Source organism: Passer domesticus, chromosome 1, assembly GCF_036417665.1.
Source record: "Passer domesticus isolate bPasDom1 chromosome 1, bPasDom1.hap1, whole genome shotgun sequence".
Classification (NCBI taxonomy): Eukaryota; Metazoa; Chordata; class Aves; order Passeriformes; family Passeridae; genus Passer; species Passer domesticus.
The window spans coordinates 74,711,580-74,729,716 of NC_087474.1; the positions used below are offsets into that span (position 1 = coordinate 74,711,580).

The window sequence follows — 18,137 nt, forward strand, 5'->3', positions numbered from 1 at the left end:
ATAGCAAGTTTCACTTCAAATAAGAAGTAAACCAGACTGTTTTAAGTTATTGTTACCAGTATATATTTCTCCTTTAATGTTATAATTTAATTAAGGGTAATCAGTTTAAGAAAGAAATTAGTTGTCCAGGCAGTGCTTTTCATCCCACTGAAAAGATGAGAACAAGGAAAAGAGATTTCCTAGAGAAATCTTGTGCTTGTATGCTTTGTTCTTAAATTGATCCAGCTCATCTCACGTGTGACATGTAAACCCTGTCATGAAATGGACCCAGTCTGTTTCTCCTTGCCCTTGTGGCGGGTAAGCCAATCCCTCCGCTGCAGATGAAGTGGATGAGCGTGTGTCTCAGCTGAGCAGAAGTTATTTCTCCATATCTTCTGTTTCAGCTTGTTTTCCCTGTGAAATAAAAGATTAGGTCCTTGTGTTTTTTTCAGTAAATTGTGGTATAGGTTTAAATGGAAGCTGTGTCTATTAACTGAGAATCTGTTATCAGCTGCAGTCAAGACTATGTTGCAACAGGATGGAAATGCAGAAGGCAGCCTTGCAGCAGGAGGCAGCCTTGCAGCATGTAGCCATTTCTACCCTCCCTAGTGTTCTACAAATCTCAGATTTTATGTACTCTGTACCCCAGAAAGTCATAGAGTCATGTGGAAAAAGATTTCCTCCAAGTGACCATGTCCTGCTTATCCATGCTGCTGATAGGAGGACCAGGAAAGGAATGAGACACGTCCACTTCTGAACATTTTTAGCAGGACTCACTGGCTTTCAGAGAACCAAAAAATTACTGAAATGCAAGAACTACAGCATTATAGCCTTGTTCCATATATGAATATTCAATTTTAAATCATACTGGCATCTTTTTTGCTTGCAGAGGATGTGGGGTGAGGCGCAAGGGTTGCCTACCTAATCAACACATACACAAATATATTGTGTTAATGGAAATTTAATTTTTTTTTTCTTGGGGTCCTGAAGAGTTAGAACTCTTTCCCTCAGTTGCAGAAGGAGTGGAAGCAAGTTCAAGCACACCCATTCAATCTGAGCCAATGCTCAAGGGAAAAATGCTGCCATAGCTCTCTAGCTGTATTGTATAACAAACAGCAGTAAGGACAATTAAGGAGTACTTTAGAAGTGTTATTTTGTATTAAAAAATACATCTTTCAGTTTCAACCAACTTTAAACACCAAGATTTGCTATATTTTCAGTGATTTTCAGAGCAGTTTTATGCTGAAAAGGCAGAGCCACTGATTGTTGCAGAAGGTGTTTTTTAGTTTTAAACACTTATAATCTTTATTCATCTATCACAGTTTTACCTGAATCAGCAGTAAAATCTCTAAAGTCAAAGGATAATTGCCAAAACAGCATTAACTTACTTTATCTGAATAAAAAAATAACCTTTGAAAAAGTACCTTGCAGCTACACAGATTGACAAAATGCATCAATTATATTTTTGCTCACTTTATAATTACACTGCAGTAAGTGCACAGTGAACTTTACTACATGGTTGATTAACCATAAGGTTACTGCTATTAAGTCACTCTCAGAAACAACAGCTTGGACTTTAATTTAAGAACATAACTCTGCACAACACCTGATCAAGTTAAAAAATCTGACATATCTATACAAGCTTCAATTTAAAGTTCACAAGTAAATGATAGCACCTTAATTGTAGCAAAGGGTTCCTATTGCTTCAGTCAGACACTCTGGGTATGTGAACCAGCAGTTTTGGAAGAGCTCTTGGTATGTGTTAAGCAGCACCAAAGGAAAAGCTTTTCCAGTGAACTCTGAATATCCCCTGTATCCTTGTTTTTCTTGCATAGAAGCAAGTCTTATGAAGAGCAGAGGAGGGAGCTGGGGTTGTGTAGCCTGGAGAAAAAGAGAAAAGGGGTGATCTTATCACACTACAGCTGCTTGAAAGAAGGTTGTGCCCAGGTGGGGGTTGGTTTCTTCTGCCAGGTAACAAGCAACAGGACAAGAGGAAATTGATTGGATATTCAGAAAAAGTTCTGGAAGGGTTTTCAAGCACTAGAAAAGGCTGTCCAGAAAAATGTTTAAGTCCCTGGAGGCATTTAAAATACATGAGGATGTGGCACTTGAGAACATGGTTTAGTGGTGGACTTGGCAGTATTAGGCTTACAGCTGTACCAAATGATCTTCAAGGTCTTTTCCAAATCTAACAAAATGATTCTATAAAATGAAGTTCCAACTTCTGGGGAATTAGGATTGCAACTCCAAGTATACACTGATGATATTTCCACATATTTTTCTCAGATTATTGCAACTGGAAAAATCTTTCTGTTTCTGTTAGCTCACTGACACTGTAGGCCCCTTTTATGTCTCCTGTCTTCTTGACTTCGTATAATGCAAAAGTGTTGCTATGAAGTCCTCCCATGGTGTTGTATGTCTTTGTGACCTGCCCTGATGATTGTTTATGGCATGAGAGAAACAGCTTTGGGCAACCTAAGACTGGACTATCTCTTAGTTTGAAAGAACAAACCTTAAAATAAAGTAGCAGCTGTTCTGTGCAAGTGCTGTCTAGGTGAGAAGAAAGAATATCCCGGTACAGAGAAACTTTCCTAGGATGTAGGATGCACAAGACCACTCCAATATTTAGTCTCAACTTTTTATGTGAGGTGGAGCATATTTACTACGTTGCCTGTTTCCCTCTGTTCCTGAGGTAGCAGCACTTCCTACCTTCACAGTGTATCAAACCCAGAAATACAAAAAAGACTGTAAAATGCTTCAACAGACAAAAAATAAGGATATACAGAAAATACAATAGAAATTACAGATTATTCCCTTACACCTGCCTGTGTTTGGAAAATTTATTATAGCTGTGTTAAACTGGATTGAGAATAGCAAAATGCTTTAAGGTATTATTATATTACTGGCTCAACCTGCTTTTTCATGCTAACATTTGAGTAACAGCAGCTAGACAGAGCTGAGCTCAGTTACTTCTCAGTATCTGAAACCTGATTTCTGCTCAAATTCATCAGAGCAAAATTTCTCTTATATGGGCACTCCAAAACATGAAAACAATTAGAGTCAGGGCATTCTTGTGCAAAATGCCACCCACATGACACAAGCTGAGGATCTGACATGTGATGTGGTAACTACTAATGAACTGAGCTGAGTCTGATGCAGTGCCTTGGCTTTGTAACCAATTTTCAGTCCTATAACATCTCCTCCTCATGGCCATGATTTCCTTCTTTGAGTGTATATTCTTTATTCATTCAAATCTTCTGCATGTGTCAAGAACATCATAAGAAGAAATTATGAAAAGCAACGAGTGTAAAAATCCCCATTCCACTTCTCTACTAAAGTACTTAGAGTGAGAAAAATTAGGTGAATTCACATTTCACATGTGTTTAAATTGTTAATCTCACTGCTCTATCTGTGTTAGTGAATACATTTACAGTAAGTTTTACTTCATAATATTTTGGCAGAACTGTTAGAAAAATTGTTATAAGCCCAGGAGTGGAACTGAACCATGAAAGCTAAACTGTAGGCTTCTGCAAAGCTGGGTTATTAGTATGACAGAATAAAATTTCACACACACAAAAGCTTCTAAGCTGTGATATTTTGAAAGCAAGAAGAGAGGGGTGGGGAAGGGTAATCAAAGTCATCTATGTTCCCTCTGATATTTTACTGAATGCTGCCGTAATAATATGTTGGTTTGTCTGTTCTCTTTTTCAGGTATTTGGTGATGTCGGTGGGGAAAGTCTTTTGTGTAAAGTGAGCACAGACCAGGAGCGTAAAAGGGAAAAGGACAGTGTGCTCTCTGCATCTACACGTATCAAGCTGAGGGAGAGGAAAAAGAGTACAGCAAGGTGGAAAGGTATTATTTTCAGTTTCTGTACCTAGATGAAAAAACAATCCTGATACCTAAGCATAAAATGATGGGAGGGATAGAAAAAAAGAAAATAATTTTAGAACAGTTTATTTTGGGAAAGCTAGGGTGTGATCAGTGACAGCTGAGATTTCACAGTTGTGTTTTCCAATGTGTCTTCATCCCTGGGTAGTTTCATCAGCTGTTGCAAGAATCCTAAAGACTGAAGTGCTATCTTTTACCCAAACACTGTCACACTTTCCATTCAGAATCCTAAAACAGTAATGCAATCCAGAGTGATCTAACTTAGGCAAGCATTTAAATTATGTTGAGGGCAGGCTTAAATCAGTTATTGTATATATATTTAGGTACGTGTCCAGACGTATTTGTCTAAGTGCAAAAGTCCAAATCTCTCAGACTTGTATTGTGTTTCCCACTGTGTACTGAGAGCCAGTGGCCCCCTCACTGTGCCTAGGGAAGTACATGCAGAGCGGAACATCTGTGTCAAGTTTCCAGTGAAGTTGTTCCTCACCAAAGGTAGTATCAGGGTGTTTGATGACAGAGCACTACAGAACATGCTGGGTGTCCCTAGGCATCACTGTTATTATGAGATATCAATTTCCTCTTGTTGCTTATCAAGGGTTGTTGTAGCTGGCTTCACAAGATCTCTGCACTCAGTGAGTCCTATCACTGTCAGTTTTCCAATGACCTCTAAGGAGTAAAATTCAGTTAAAAGCAACTTGTGTTACTTTTAAATTTACAGTAATCTTGTTTGCTAACAGTGAAACCTTGGAAAGTTCACATGAGCACAAAAGACACTCTTTTTTAAAGGAAACCTGTTTAATTTAATGTATGGGCTCTTGCTCTATACCCCTTTTGTTGGGGGAGGGAGGTCATACACTGTTGTTGGTGTATTTGCATCATGTCTTTCTCCACATCCTTTTTTCTAATCTTCAGGAAATCACATTGTCTCTGACAAGAGCTAGTTCCTGCAGTAACACATGACCGGTGGAGTTGTTTACATTGTGATCCACATCCATGGCATGGCTACTGGCTGATAGGATTTATGTTTCTGATGGCTGCATCTCTGCCTATGCTGTGTTGTCCTGCAAATGCTCCCTTCTTAGCTCCTCTGTGGCTTCAACAAGCTGTACAATGTGGTGAACTCACAGGATCAGATCACAGATTGGATCATGAAAAGATAATTATTTAACGTGACTTTTTTTTCCCCTTCCCAGTTTTGGGACATTGCTAGATTTCTCAGGTTTGCTTGCTTCTGCTTTTTCAGCTTTGCTTGTACCTGTTAGTTGTGGTGGGGAAAATGTTACTGATTTGTCTTTCAGGTTTCATGACTAACACATTGACAATTTTCAGTAATTGTTCAAAGCACAATGCTATTGTAATTGCAAGACTGTGAGAATGCCTAGAAGAGGAGCAATGATGACTTCATCCACCAGTTTGGAGCCAAGACCCAACATGCTGCAAAATTTACAAGATCCGAGAGACCATTTTTTCTGAGGTGTTTTGGTGGCCATACCCTGCTTCCCTGTGAGCTACAGCAGCTTAAAGCAACCTGGAGGTTATGTTCATGCTTTCTTAGAAGTATTAATGTTAGAACCAGTCAGTCCTCTTTAGTTAGAACCAGTAAGTGCCTATTCTATATGGCTCCATACAAATGTATCAGAAATTGTACATACCCCAAAGGCAAGAACTATGAGAGACAACAGAATAAGGTGGGAAGGGGAACACAGGCAAGAAAGGTGAAATCATTTATGCAAGGCCATCTAAGTCAGAGGCAAATGGAGAAATACAGGGCAGAATGCCAGCATCCTGATTCAGTCTTCCCTTTTTGTCCTGACAATGAAGATAGAAACCAGAAGAAATTTACCTTACTGCTATTTTGAATAATTTATGTAGAATTCTGTAGTCAAGGTAGTATTCAGTGACATTTTTCTAGCATGTTATGATTTTCTGGTGTTCCCTTGTTCTTACTGCTATGGTAAAAGTTTTTTAGATGCATTTATCTTTGTAGGATCTTACCCAATATCTTGAGCAATGTTGATTAATAGCATTACTTAACTCTATAGTTCTCATCCACCTGCATAAACATTAAATTACATTAGGTAGTAACCTAAGGGTTTAAATGTCACTCCTGAGCAGAGTTTTAGTTTGGGAATTCAAGACAGCAGTTTGGTTTCCACCTCTTTACTTTTATTTTTTTCTCAGTTTATTTGTGTGCATGTGCATATGTCTGTTGATATTTTATGACTTATGCCCAGGCAAAAATGGTGTTAAAAAACTTCTGAATATCTACAGGTATTGATGTGATTTTTGTGGCTTTTATTGCATAAAATATTACTTGGATTACTTCTATCTGTCATAACTGGAATAAAATTGCCTTTTAATGTTTGCTTTGCCTGTTGACACTTCGAACTTTTCTACATGACTTTGGAAAAGAAACAAACTGAAGAGAAACCACCTAGTAACCTGTTGCAGTTTCTGGGTGACAGTACCAAGATGCTTTGGGCAGTATCTTACTATGTGCATCTTCCTGGCCTCAGTTTTTCCTTTCTTCATGACTGACTATAATGGTAAAATCCCTTTGGCCAATATTATAACCTGGGTTTCTCACCCCTGAGTTAAAATATCCCTGTCTGGTTCTGTGAGATTTTAACTTTGGTGTTGGTAATACAATGTTAGAATTTATTCTGATGGTACAACTGACTATGTGTGGAACCACCATAGCTTAAGTTCTGATAGGACTGTGTTGATTTTTCTGACAAATGTGGATCGAGTACTGAAACTTTGTTCAGCATGAAGGACTTGAGGACTTGACTGACCACTTTTATACTCCAGTTATATTGGAATGTCTGTACTGACTTTCAATTGATCTAGGAGGTACAATTCTGTGCATTACATATTTGTGAAAGTTGAATTTAAAGTATGTTTAAATATTAGGCAAATTTACCTTATTTTTTTAATGTAGTATCCTACTTATTAATTTTGATTTCTTACATTTTATGAGTTCCCATGTTTGTTGGTCAATGTGCAGCGGGTGGCATTGGCTTTGAAATTGTTTTCTGAAGTGCTCTTATCAGCAGCATCATCCATAATTCTCAGTTATAGTTGGATAGTAATTGCCTGTCTATGCAGTGTTCCTTTGCAACAATTTTCTCCTGTGTAGCTATATATATGTAGTCATTACTGAAAAGTGTAAATAAAGAATCCTTTTAGTGGTGTAGTTTCCCTGGGTACCTACTGTGCTCTTATTATCTAAAACATACTCCCCATCTGTAGTTCTGTTCTATTAAAGGATAAAGACATAACTATGAATTAAAAATTAAAATGCTTGTTGTAGATTGGAGAGCAGGATCTATTAGAATATATCTGGCACTCAGCTTCCAGTACAGTAGATAGATTACACTGAGCACCAGTTAAGCAAGGGGATGAAAAATGAGTGATTTTCATCATTCAGTTAAATATAGTGCTAAGTGGTATGTGCTAGCATTAAAAGCAAATTACTTAGCACTTCACCAATCACAGCATGAGAGCATTCCATTGGAAACAGGATTTTCAGTGATGCTCAGTCCTCACTTTTATTAAATAAATCCACCGTTAATGCTTAAGGAAGCAGTAGAAGACGTATTGCTATGATAATAAAAAGATTGAAAATGTAAAAATAAAGAGAAGCAGTACCTCATTTTAATAAATGTGCTAAGATATCCTCCCTCTCTCTTGACAACAAAACTCCAAAGTGCTGGTAGATCTATAATTTCCTCTACTTTCTTTAGGTCTCTTCCTTCCTTCCTAATGAATATGACCTTTCCTTTTTTTTTTCCTTTCTCTATAATGACATCTTTTTTTCTCATAAATCTGCTGCCATGTCATTGAACATTTTGATGAGCTTCTCTGATTCCCTCTTATATCTCCTTGATAGGATATTATTATCCAGTAATCTAAAGAAGGGGAGCCTGATCCTCAGCAAAAGTACTTTTTGGCTGCTCAGTTAAAGGCAACGGAGATGTGAGAATTTACAGCATAAGGGGTTTTGACATGGTTTTTGGCAGCCTTTATATCACGTAGCAACATTATTTCCTCATAGCAATGGGCATTGGAAGACACTCAAATCTGTTGCCTGAACACGTGGAAGATGTGAATAGTCATAAACCTTTCTGAGTCTCAAACCATTCCTAAGCCACTGCCACCTCCTAAACAGGAGTCAGGAGCTACACAGAAAAATTCTCGGGAATGACACATATAGGAGATGGTCCAATGTCTGAGCCACAGATTCATCTTCACCAGCTAGATCTAATGTTAGAAGGACATAAAATTACCATTCAGATGTAAAAATTACAAGATCAATGAGCCTACACGTGAAGCTGTTATGAGTCCTTCATTTTCTCTGCAGTGTCATTCTTTGGGGAATCCAGTTCTGAGTTTTCTCTTATGACTAGGGGCTCTTATGAGGGCTGTTTTCTTTGTGTTTGGCTGACATGGAGTCCATTTCCTCATGGCAGTCCTCACAGTGATGTTCTTTGCACTGGCATTGGAAAGGTGTTGCTGCCATGCCGGTGCTATGGTCATTGCTGGGGCACGCTCACACAGTTACTCCAACATCCTCCTCCTCACCAGCAGGCTGGGCAAGGGCAGCAAGTTGGGGGGGACACAGCCAAGACAGCTGACTCCAGGAGACCAAAAGGATATTCCATACCATATGACACCTGCTCAGCAACAACAGCTCACAGAAAGCAGGACAAAAGGGCGGCATTCAGTATTTATGACATTTGTGTTCTGGAGCAGAATATACCTGCAAATACCAAAGCTCTGCTTCCTGAGAAGTGGCCAGACATTGCCTGCTGATGGGAAGTAGGGAATAAAATCCTTGTTTTACTTTGCTGCCAATTTATCCAGCTGTCTTCATCTCGACCCATGAGAGTTTTTTCTGTCTTATTTTCTCTCATCCCCTCTCCCCCCACTATGGAGAAGAGTGTTGGAGCAGCTTGGTGGGCATCCGATGTCCAGTCAAGGTCAACTCACCAATAAAGAGAAACATGTAGGATGTGATGTAGTTCATCTATTATCTATTTTTAGTACAAATGTTGACTGGAGGTGTTTTGAGTTTTCTTGTGGCCCTAAATTTCTGGGGTTCTGTGGAAATTATCTTCTCAAAAGAGGTACTTTTTCCACTGTTGTTTAATATATGCTTAATATTTTTGTAAAATCAGAGTATTCTTGTACAGCAGAAGTCTATTTATTGGTAGTGTAGGATAATGATATTAGACCTGAAAGAAATATTTTGCAAAACCTAGATCTCATTCAAAAAGTTTCCTTGTGAAAAATAAAATGTGTCCTTTTAAAAATATATATATTTTAAAAACCAAGGCATTTAAGCAATGCTTTCTTCCTTTCATGCAGTAGACATTTTATTCTCATTTCCCTGTCTTTTTCTACTTAAATATACACTCCGAAACTGGCCTTCCCCCCCTCCCCCCCCGCCCCGTTTTACTACAGCTTTATTCAAAGTACTTCCTTAAGCCTTAGCAGAATTTTTTATTTTATTTTTTATCAATAGAACCTTTCCTTCTCAAAATATTTGAGAACATGATATTTAACATAGATTTCAAAACATAGAATTGCTTTTTTCATTTTCCTGGCATCAAAACATAATGGTTCTGATGCATCTTTCCTGGGTATGCCAATCCTGTCATATACACTAATATGAAATAATGACACAAGGTTGACTTAACTAGACATAATAGGGCATTTTTCTAAAACCTTCTGTATGGGAGGTATATGCACAGACCTTGCTACTTGTTAATGAAATTGGAAAACTTCTTTATCTGAACTATGACATATATTTATAATAGCCTCCTACTCCAAAGGCATGGAGTCTTTACACAATAAAATAATAAAAATGAAAAAAAATATATTTTTTTTCTCTTCATGTTTCAAATGAATTTTAGAACTTCACCATTTACAGTGAATTTGGAGCAGCAACAGCTTGTTTGTGTCTAAAATCAGTGCAAGAATATGCTTATATATGTGTGCTCATGTACAGAATGAGAGCAGGACAGATTTCAGTGGCAAGGTTCCCTATCTTAAAGCTTTCTAAAGTTTTTTCTGTTGTTGATGCTGTTTCAGTCTTTATTTTCTATCTTGAATAAAAAAATTGCTGTTTGACGGCTTTTGCGTTTTTTTTCCAGATATTATGTGTGAATTTATTAGAGAAGCTCTGAATATCAGGGAGCATGCTTTACTTTTTTCATATCTTTCAAATTAGAGATGAAAAAGCCAAAATTTTTTAATGGTCTCATCACATGATTTTTTTCACTAACAAGTGATGGACAGGAATGGGTTGCGGCCACTGATTCCCCTCTGCTCCCCCTCCTCTCCCTGCTTTTTTTTAAGCACTGAAAAACTTACCATGTTATATTGACCCACCAGCATCTCTTAAGTGCTCATTTGCCTTATGAACCAATGACCTCATGCACATGTACTTACCTTAGCAGAGACACAACATTTTATCTGAGTCTGGGGCTGAGTGTATAAGCTCTGCCCCTCTGGCAGCTTAAGGGATTTTAGAAGGGATGTCAAAAGAGCCAATACAGGTGTGGCTTTGTCCAAAAAGAAAGTAGTGAGCATGGACTAAGATGTTGCATTCAGGTTGCTAATTTCTGGCTTTCCTCTTCTACCCTTGCTATTGTTGTGGACACGTTCTCCTTTGAGCACAGCTGTGCCACCTGAAGAGATCATCTACAGCTGCTTTTTCATGCAGGAGAGGCTCCCATGGGAGCTTTCCCTCACCCATTTTAGACTGAGCAGCAAATAACTTCTGCTCCAGCTGCTCAAGCCTCACAGGACCATGTTTAGCCAAAGCAGGTGAGAAAGCATTCACATGAGCAACTCTGCTAGCTGTTCTGAGTGCAGTCATCTCTGGGAGAAAGATGGTGAGGACAGGTGGGAGTGATGCTCTCATTCCCTCATCCAATTCAACGGGGACTGAAGTGGATTTCTGACCTCTGTGTGTGTGAGGTTTAAAGGTTTATTTGGAAGTCCCATGTTTCTTATTTAATTATGAATGTTGTGAGTCCTTGAGGTAGAAGTCCTTACCGACAACCTACTGGCTGGGGATGAAACATGGACTTTTGCACATATTTTAGACAGAGATGAAACAGAAAGCAGGAACTGTGTGCATTACATAAAATGTAGTTTATGACGTTTTTTATTATTATTATCATTATCCTTTCAATTATATCCTCTGCTGCTGAGAAACTCAACCCATGCCTAATTTACCATCCACATACCTTGGCGTAAGAATAGCGCTAAAATGGGAGTTGCCAACCAGCTTCAGATCTAACAACACTGAAAAAGGATTGGAAGCCTCTGTGTGTTCCCTGAACGCAGTGGTCATCAGCCTTAAGAAGCAAATAGGAAAATGGTTTCCTATTTAGAGTGCCAGCAGCTCTGTGAAGCTGTGCAAAATTCTGTGTGCTGGATAAGGAGTCAAATTTACTCTGCAGGCTGCAGACTTCCAAAGCCCACTTGACCAGGCCATACACAGTTCTGGGTAGGGTGAAATATAAAGATAGATACTGGTTTGAGTGAGGGACTCAGTCAGAGAACTTCTCAAGGCTTTTGGTCAGATGGTACATGAAGAGGGGAGAAAAGGAGCTTCCTACAAGGTCAGAGCTTTGTCAGCAAATGCTGCAGTGTTTCTACTAGCTCTTCAGAAAGGAGAGTGATTTGCCTGGGTAATTAGGTCAGGATTGTAGTAGTTTGGCCTCCTTTTATCCTTGTTATGTGGATAACTCGTATTTACTTTTTCTTCTCCATGGACTCAGCAGTACAATTTCAGAATTGACATGGTGCTTATCAGAAGTTAGTAATTGGATAGTGCAACCCATTTGTTTGATAAAGCTGAACTGTTCATTTTTGGCTTCTAAAAGCTAATAGGCATTGGTCTTTCTTTGACATTTGATTTTAATGGCTGTAATGTTGCTCCTGTCTCAACAGCTATATGTCTCAGTGTTTTCCTTGAATCCATGCTTCCTCTGCAGTCTTCAGGAGACTGTTTTTAACACTTTATCTTCCAGAGTATTTTCTTCACTCCTCCGTATGCTGCTGTATCCTGTAGAGCTAGCAAAGACAAAGTGCTAGAATTCAGGGGTGGATTAAAGCTGAAGGCAGAGGTATGGGTTTTCTCAGGCCTGCGTTGCTCTAGTTTATTTAGAAATACTGTATTCATAAAAAATCCCCAAACCCCAAATACTCTCCTCAATAGTTTTGCACTAGCATGATCCTAGGAAAGATGGTTAGGTGAGGCAAAACCTTGGCATAACAGGAATGTCTAAAACTCCTCTGACTCATTTGGCACTGAATGGACTTTTGTGAGGTATCACTTTTGTTACTATAGGACTGGGATATTGCAGCTCCTTTTTCTTTGGCCTTCGAGCAAAATCAATTCATGAACTATGCAACACTGCTTCAAGGCTCTTTTTATGAGACTAGACTAATCTACATATGGCATTGTCCCCACTTTATAGTCTTTTAATTGGCTACAAGCAGCTTACCATATTGATTGAAAAATTCTTCTTGTTACATTTAGGGCTATAGCTAATTATGATCTTTCTCCTCTCCTTGTCTTCTTGATTTGTAGATCACATCTCCTTCTCAGGAGCTCACCCTTTCTTTTTCAGCCTGGAGTCTCCTCTACTGGGTCTCATTCCCTCCCTAGTTTCATGGCTAAGTTGCTGGTGTTAGAAAGATACTAAATAAGATGAACCTGCAGCTCAGTGGCAAATTCTGCTTTCCAAATACATACTGGAAAGCTCTTATTGGTATCATTATGTTATCTAAGATTGGCTGTTTAGAGAATGTTCCAGCAGCAAACAAGAAAATATAAATTTTTAAAAAAATCAACCCTAAATATTTTGTTTATGGGGGCTAAAAGAGAGGTTACAGAGAAAAGGTCAGTTGCTAAATAAAATTAATATTTCCTTCCAGTGAAATACAGTAGAATCCTTACTCAAAGGGCTGTTAAAAACAATTGTCACTCTTGATAACTGTAAATGCGTAGCAAAGTTAATTCATTCACTTATTGTTATGGAAGGAATATCAAAAGAAAATGCTATGATGAAGTATTATTTTCCAGAAATCTGACTGTAGTAATTTCTCCTAGATGATAATCCAATGATCCATGAACTTATAACTCCTGCAAAAAATAAAAAGTGTTAAATATTGTGGAATATCCATCGTATTTTTAATGCTGTTCAATCAAATTGCTCTACAATACTCACTGCTGATGTAATCAATGGCGAATCCTTCTAAGCAAGAAAAATGTGAATGACATGACACACTGTCATGAGTAAAGCCAATTGAAAAATTCTACTTGACACCCTGTGTCACAAACTGGGTGCAGAAATTTTAGCACAATTCAGGAATTCAAAAGAGACTTATTCCAAGACCTGGAAAATGTCATCACTCTCTTCGGAGTAAAATGTGTGAATTACTTTTATTGTTGCATTCCTTATTTCCTTCTTCTGCACCTTATTTTACACATTTAATTTAAATGAGAGCAAATGTGTTCTTGCTGAATGTCATATACATGTTGTATATAACAGAACTATGATTAACTGTATGAATAATTACCAGTTGCAACTAAACAATTCAGATGGATAGTTTCATTAAGAAAACAACATGGGGTCATTATAAGGTTCTGGTCGCTGCCCCCAATCTTAGAAAAAAAATATAGTTCTCTGAACCACCAATCTGAACTGGCGATAAAATATCCCAAGTAGGCTCACATTAAGCTGTATAATATGCAGGCTGCTTGATTTGTATTGAATATGTGTCTGGTGGCTGGAACCCACTGTAATGAACTAGCCCACAAATCACAGCTTAATGGGAATCTACTTATACATATTGCTTAATTAAAAGTTGTGAGCTTATTAACATGTGTCTTTGGCACTGAGCTTTGGGGATGTAATCTCTGTGCAAATAAGACTAGGTTGTAAAAGTTTTATAGATTGACAATGATATTAAATTCCATACCTTAATAACCCATCATTTTCTCAAAGTGTGGTTCCTATTCTGTATTTATGCAAAGCTGTGACAAATTGTTTGTTTGTAATCCTTTACTGTGTAGGACTTTGTGTGCTTGCTTTAGCTCACAAACAGTACTGAAAATGTCTCATCTACTTCTGTCAATTGTTTTTTGGGTGTTGCTAGCTTTTCTGGCTGGCATACAAGCTCAGAGACTCTTTTTTATTATAGAGGCACCCCATGGCACAACACTTTAGTTAGAATTGTGCCAGTGTTTCCATTATAAACCTCTGCTTTCATGGGTTTATAACTTTACTGTAAAAATTTGCTCCAGGCTCAAACTTGGACTAGAAGTTCCAAGAGTGGGAGGGAACATTTTTTAACAATTAGAACAAAAATCTGCAGTATGTAGCTCTTGGTTACATGATTTTCTTCATTTCTGTATGGCTAGTTTCAGAAATGCTTTTGTCCAATTTTTGTTCTTTTTTTTTTTTTTTTTTTTTTTGCATCACATTTGTCTCAGCTAATTCCACTTCATGTTCATTACTGGATTGATATTACTTAAAAAGAAAAAAAAAAAAGAATAAAGCAATCTCTTGTAATGCTTTAAAAACATGACTTCTTTCTCTATGGAAATATTTGTTTCAACCTACTTGGCACCTTCCCTTAGACACGTGGCAATTTGATGATACTATATGGGGGAGAAGAAGGGAGAAAATTGGTAAATGGAGATAGATAAGCTTTCAGAGGCTGTTGCAAGATTCTAGTGGTTTTCATGAATATTGCATATGCCATAGCTGTCCTTTCAGAAGAGAATCATACATTTTCACATTACACCCTCTGGATCACAGATCTGTTAAAGAGCAAAGAAAATAAAGCTCTGTTCTCTTTAATTTTGGTGTCTTTCTCTTCAGGAACTCAACTTGGGAATAGCTAACTGTGGATATACCCGTTCCCCTTAATGCCTTGTTCCCCATCCCCTCACCTCAATGTTCCACCAGAGAACAGACAAGGTTTTCCCCAGCTGACATCTTCATCAAAAAAGGGTTAGGAACCATTCCAAAGAGATGTGCTTCGTCATGTGGGAAAGTTGTCTTTCTTGCCAGAAACAAATCACTGTAATTGCAAATGGAACCTTCTCTCCTTAAAGGACTTGAAAGTGAGAGGTGAGACCTTGAGTCTCCATGGAGGATGGGAACACAGGAGCTGAGATCAGTCTGAGGGGAGCTACTCTAAACCTCATGATGTTTACCAGAGGTCTACACAGTTGTTCTACCCTTGAGGAGACAGCAGGATGTGTGGTATACCTTTGACTCTGTACTTGACTATCATGCTGTCCCTAAACACATAGCTAGGGGACAAAGATGGGTGGTTGTTCAAACAAGCAAGTGGATGGGCAGGATTCTAGTATGGCAGACCTGTCATATCTGACAGTCTGAGACCTGTGCTTCTGTGTCTAACCTGAAATTTTTCTGCAGCAGCATTAAAACTGAGCACTGTTGTCATCTCTTCCACAGTGCAGTTTCACCAAACCAGGATGGTTACCAATCCTTGGAGGCTGACGCTGAGAATCTCACATTTGAGATGCCCTACCAGAAGGCATCTCCTCCACCCTGGAATTCAGCTTGTGTTCAGTTACTCTCTATCCTGAGGCCCAAACACTCTTGTGTCTTCTGGAGCTTTGGGCTGAGAGCTTTGGGGCAGATCATTACCAGGGGTCTACTGCTAAGAGAGGTTTTTACTGAGGAAAAGGACGGAAAGAAGGGTCTGCCTCTGGAGAGAGTTTCTAAATGGCCTGGACCTAGTTTCTACTCCAGACTTTTGCAACATGCTGGAAAATGCAGTGGGATCCCATTGCAACAAATGGAAACCCAGCAGCCAGCAGATCTGGACCAGGCTGTGATCGCTCACAATCCTGATTTGTACAGGTGGTCCCTGTGGGAGATTTTACAGTGAGCATACTACAATTATGAGGGATTAATCACAAGTGACTAACAACTACATAGTTCTTTCTAGAACAGGATGCAGATGAATATGTCCTAGCTGAAGTGATAAGTATTGTTTTCAATATATATGCTGAAATAAACAGTATAGTTACTCCGCATTCACAGCAGTTAACACAACGGCATGTGACAACTGAATAAGCAAAGTTATAATAGAATATCCATGAAAGATTTTCTATTTGTTGCCCACAAATTTTGAGTTCTGTACACAAACTGCTTTTATTCCAGTTCCTTCCTTTTTTGTGTTCATCAGCAGTTCTGACAGCTCAAAGAATAATTATTTCAGTTTGGCACAAAACTCAGTTATTTTGAACAATTGATTAGAAATAATCAAGTCAGATGTGGTTTTGATTTCACACTTCACAACTGTATAGCAAAAAGGAATTCTCAAACAAATGATTGTTTCAGCCTGAATTGTCAAAACATTTAATTACAAAATGAATGCACTGACAGAGCTGAATTTCTTGAAGGAAATTATTTTGACAAGAAGTTCAGCAACACATCCATACTTTCATAAATCCATTTGATGGCACCTTTTTGTCTAATAAAAATTTTCCCTGCTTTAATCTGAAAGCCAAACTATTAGGACATGACCCGAGAAAACAATTAAATACCACTGAAACCTGGAACTTGAGAAAGCATTTGAAGTGTTGAACATGCCAAGTTTCTGGCCTGATTCCTTCTGAAACTCATTCTTTAGAAATCTACTCCCTCTTAATTAATTTGATTAAGTAGTGTTTTATCTGAGACACCCTACATTGTGAAGAAAAAGAAAGTAAGAAGAGCTGGCTGGCAGTTAGACTAACGAGAAAATAATAATTTCTCTAATACCCTGCCAGGGTTCAGTAAAATACTACTCGCATTAAAATAAAAGTTATATTTCCCTAATCTTTTAGAGATGTGTGATTCTTTCAAAATTATATTAAAATAAAAGATTTATTACTGTCCCAGCCTCAACCCATTTGCTCTAAGAGGTATGTTTGAATTCCAGGGAAGAAAAGGGAGAATTAATTGCAAATCTGTCTTACACATTTTTGTATTGTCTTTTCACAATTTCAAATTATTTTCTTTTTATAATAAAATGTATGTATGTCTTTTGAATATCCTGATGAATTAGGCAGCAAAGGGTTGATTGATTGTGGTAGAAATAAATGCTTGTGTGTGTTACTTTACCTGGGTAAGAGACTCAGTGGCAATAACCCCAGCCCTTGCTGTGAAATACAGACAGCTGAGAAATTAACCCATGAGCATCCTTACTTAGCCTCACTCTTCATGCACATGTTTTTTGTGAGAAAGCCTCACAAAGGGTGCCCAGAGACACAGCCAAGTCGATGCCAGGGTGCAAGGAGAGTAAGGGACAGCCAGCGAGGGTGGTGCCATGTGGCACGTGTCCAGGGATTCTTGGGATGCACCACAGATTGCTCAGCTGCTGTCATGGGGTGATGGCAGTGGCTGAGTCTTAATGGAAGTGGTGGAGGTTCCAGCAGCAACAATGCTGCACAGAGTCACAGAACCTCTTGCATGCAGCTGGCCACATGCCTTTCTGCCTATAGAACCAGCCCATCCTCATCCTCCCATGCTGCCATGCTCACTGACTCCCTGAGGCTTTGGAGGAATGTGTGCTGGCCATACTGAGGGACTGTACTAATTCTGCAGCATCTGGGCTACAAGTGACCACAAAATGGGCAAGACCTGAATAAAATCGAGCTATTGGTGCAGCTGCCTTTGGCAGATTTTCAGCTACTGCTCCTTCTATGCTCCAGCAGTGAAGCACAAAGTGACCTGCCAAAACCAGGGGAAATCCAGAGCTAACAGATTCACAGACACTCCTGAGCCTTTACATAGGTCCCACCTTACAAGCTGAAGCCATTCACTCTTAGCATCCTCTGCATGTGTGACTGAGACTGTCTCTGGCACAGTACACGAGTATACTTTCTCAAGGCTCTAATTGATATTCAGACATAATTTTCTTCATATTAATGGAATTCACAGTTAATCTTCAGGGAAAAAAAAATCAGCATTTTTATGTGAAATTAGGTGTATATTGCTTAATCGAGGCTTTTCTGAATTAATTCACTAACAATAAGTATTCATGCTGCTTCTCTTTCAAAACTTTGTTTCAATACAGCTAATAATTTTTAAACAGTTACAGCTAATTATCAAATAAAAACTAATGGGGGTGTTCATGACATAGTACAAGAACAATTCCTGTTGAAATATTATACTTTTTATCATTGAAATGCTCATACTTTTTTTAGATTGTTCTATAC

At 38.5% G+C, this 18,137-nt stretch overlaps 1 long non-coding RNA gene across 1 annotated transcript; it reads right to left on the reverse strand.

The window, feature by feature from the left end:
• Positions 1–227: 227 nt before the first annotated feature.
• LOC135288295 (uncharacterized) lies at positions 228–2,354 on the reverse strand. The gene is made up of 3 exons (XR_010351493.1): positions 2,312–2,354; positions 1,656–1,860; positions 228–393 (listed from the first exon to the last, which is right to left on the reverse strand). It is a non-coding gene; the product is annotated as an uncharacterized LOC135288295 (long non-coding RNA).
• Positions 2,355–18,137: the final 15,783 nt, after the last annotated feature.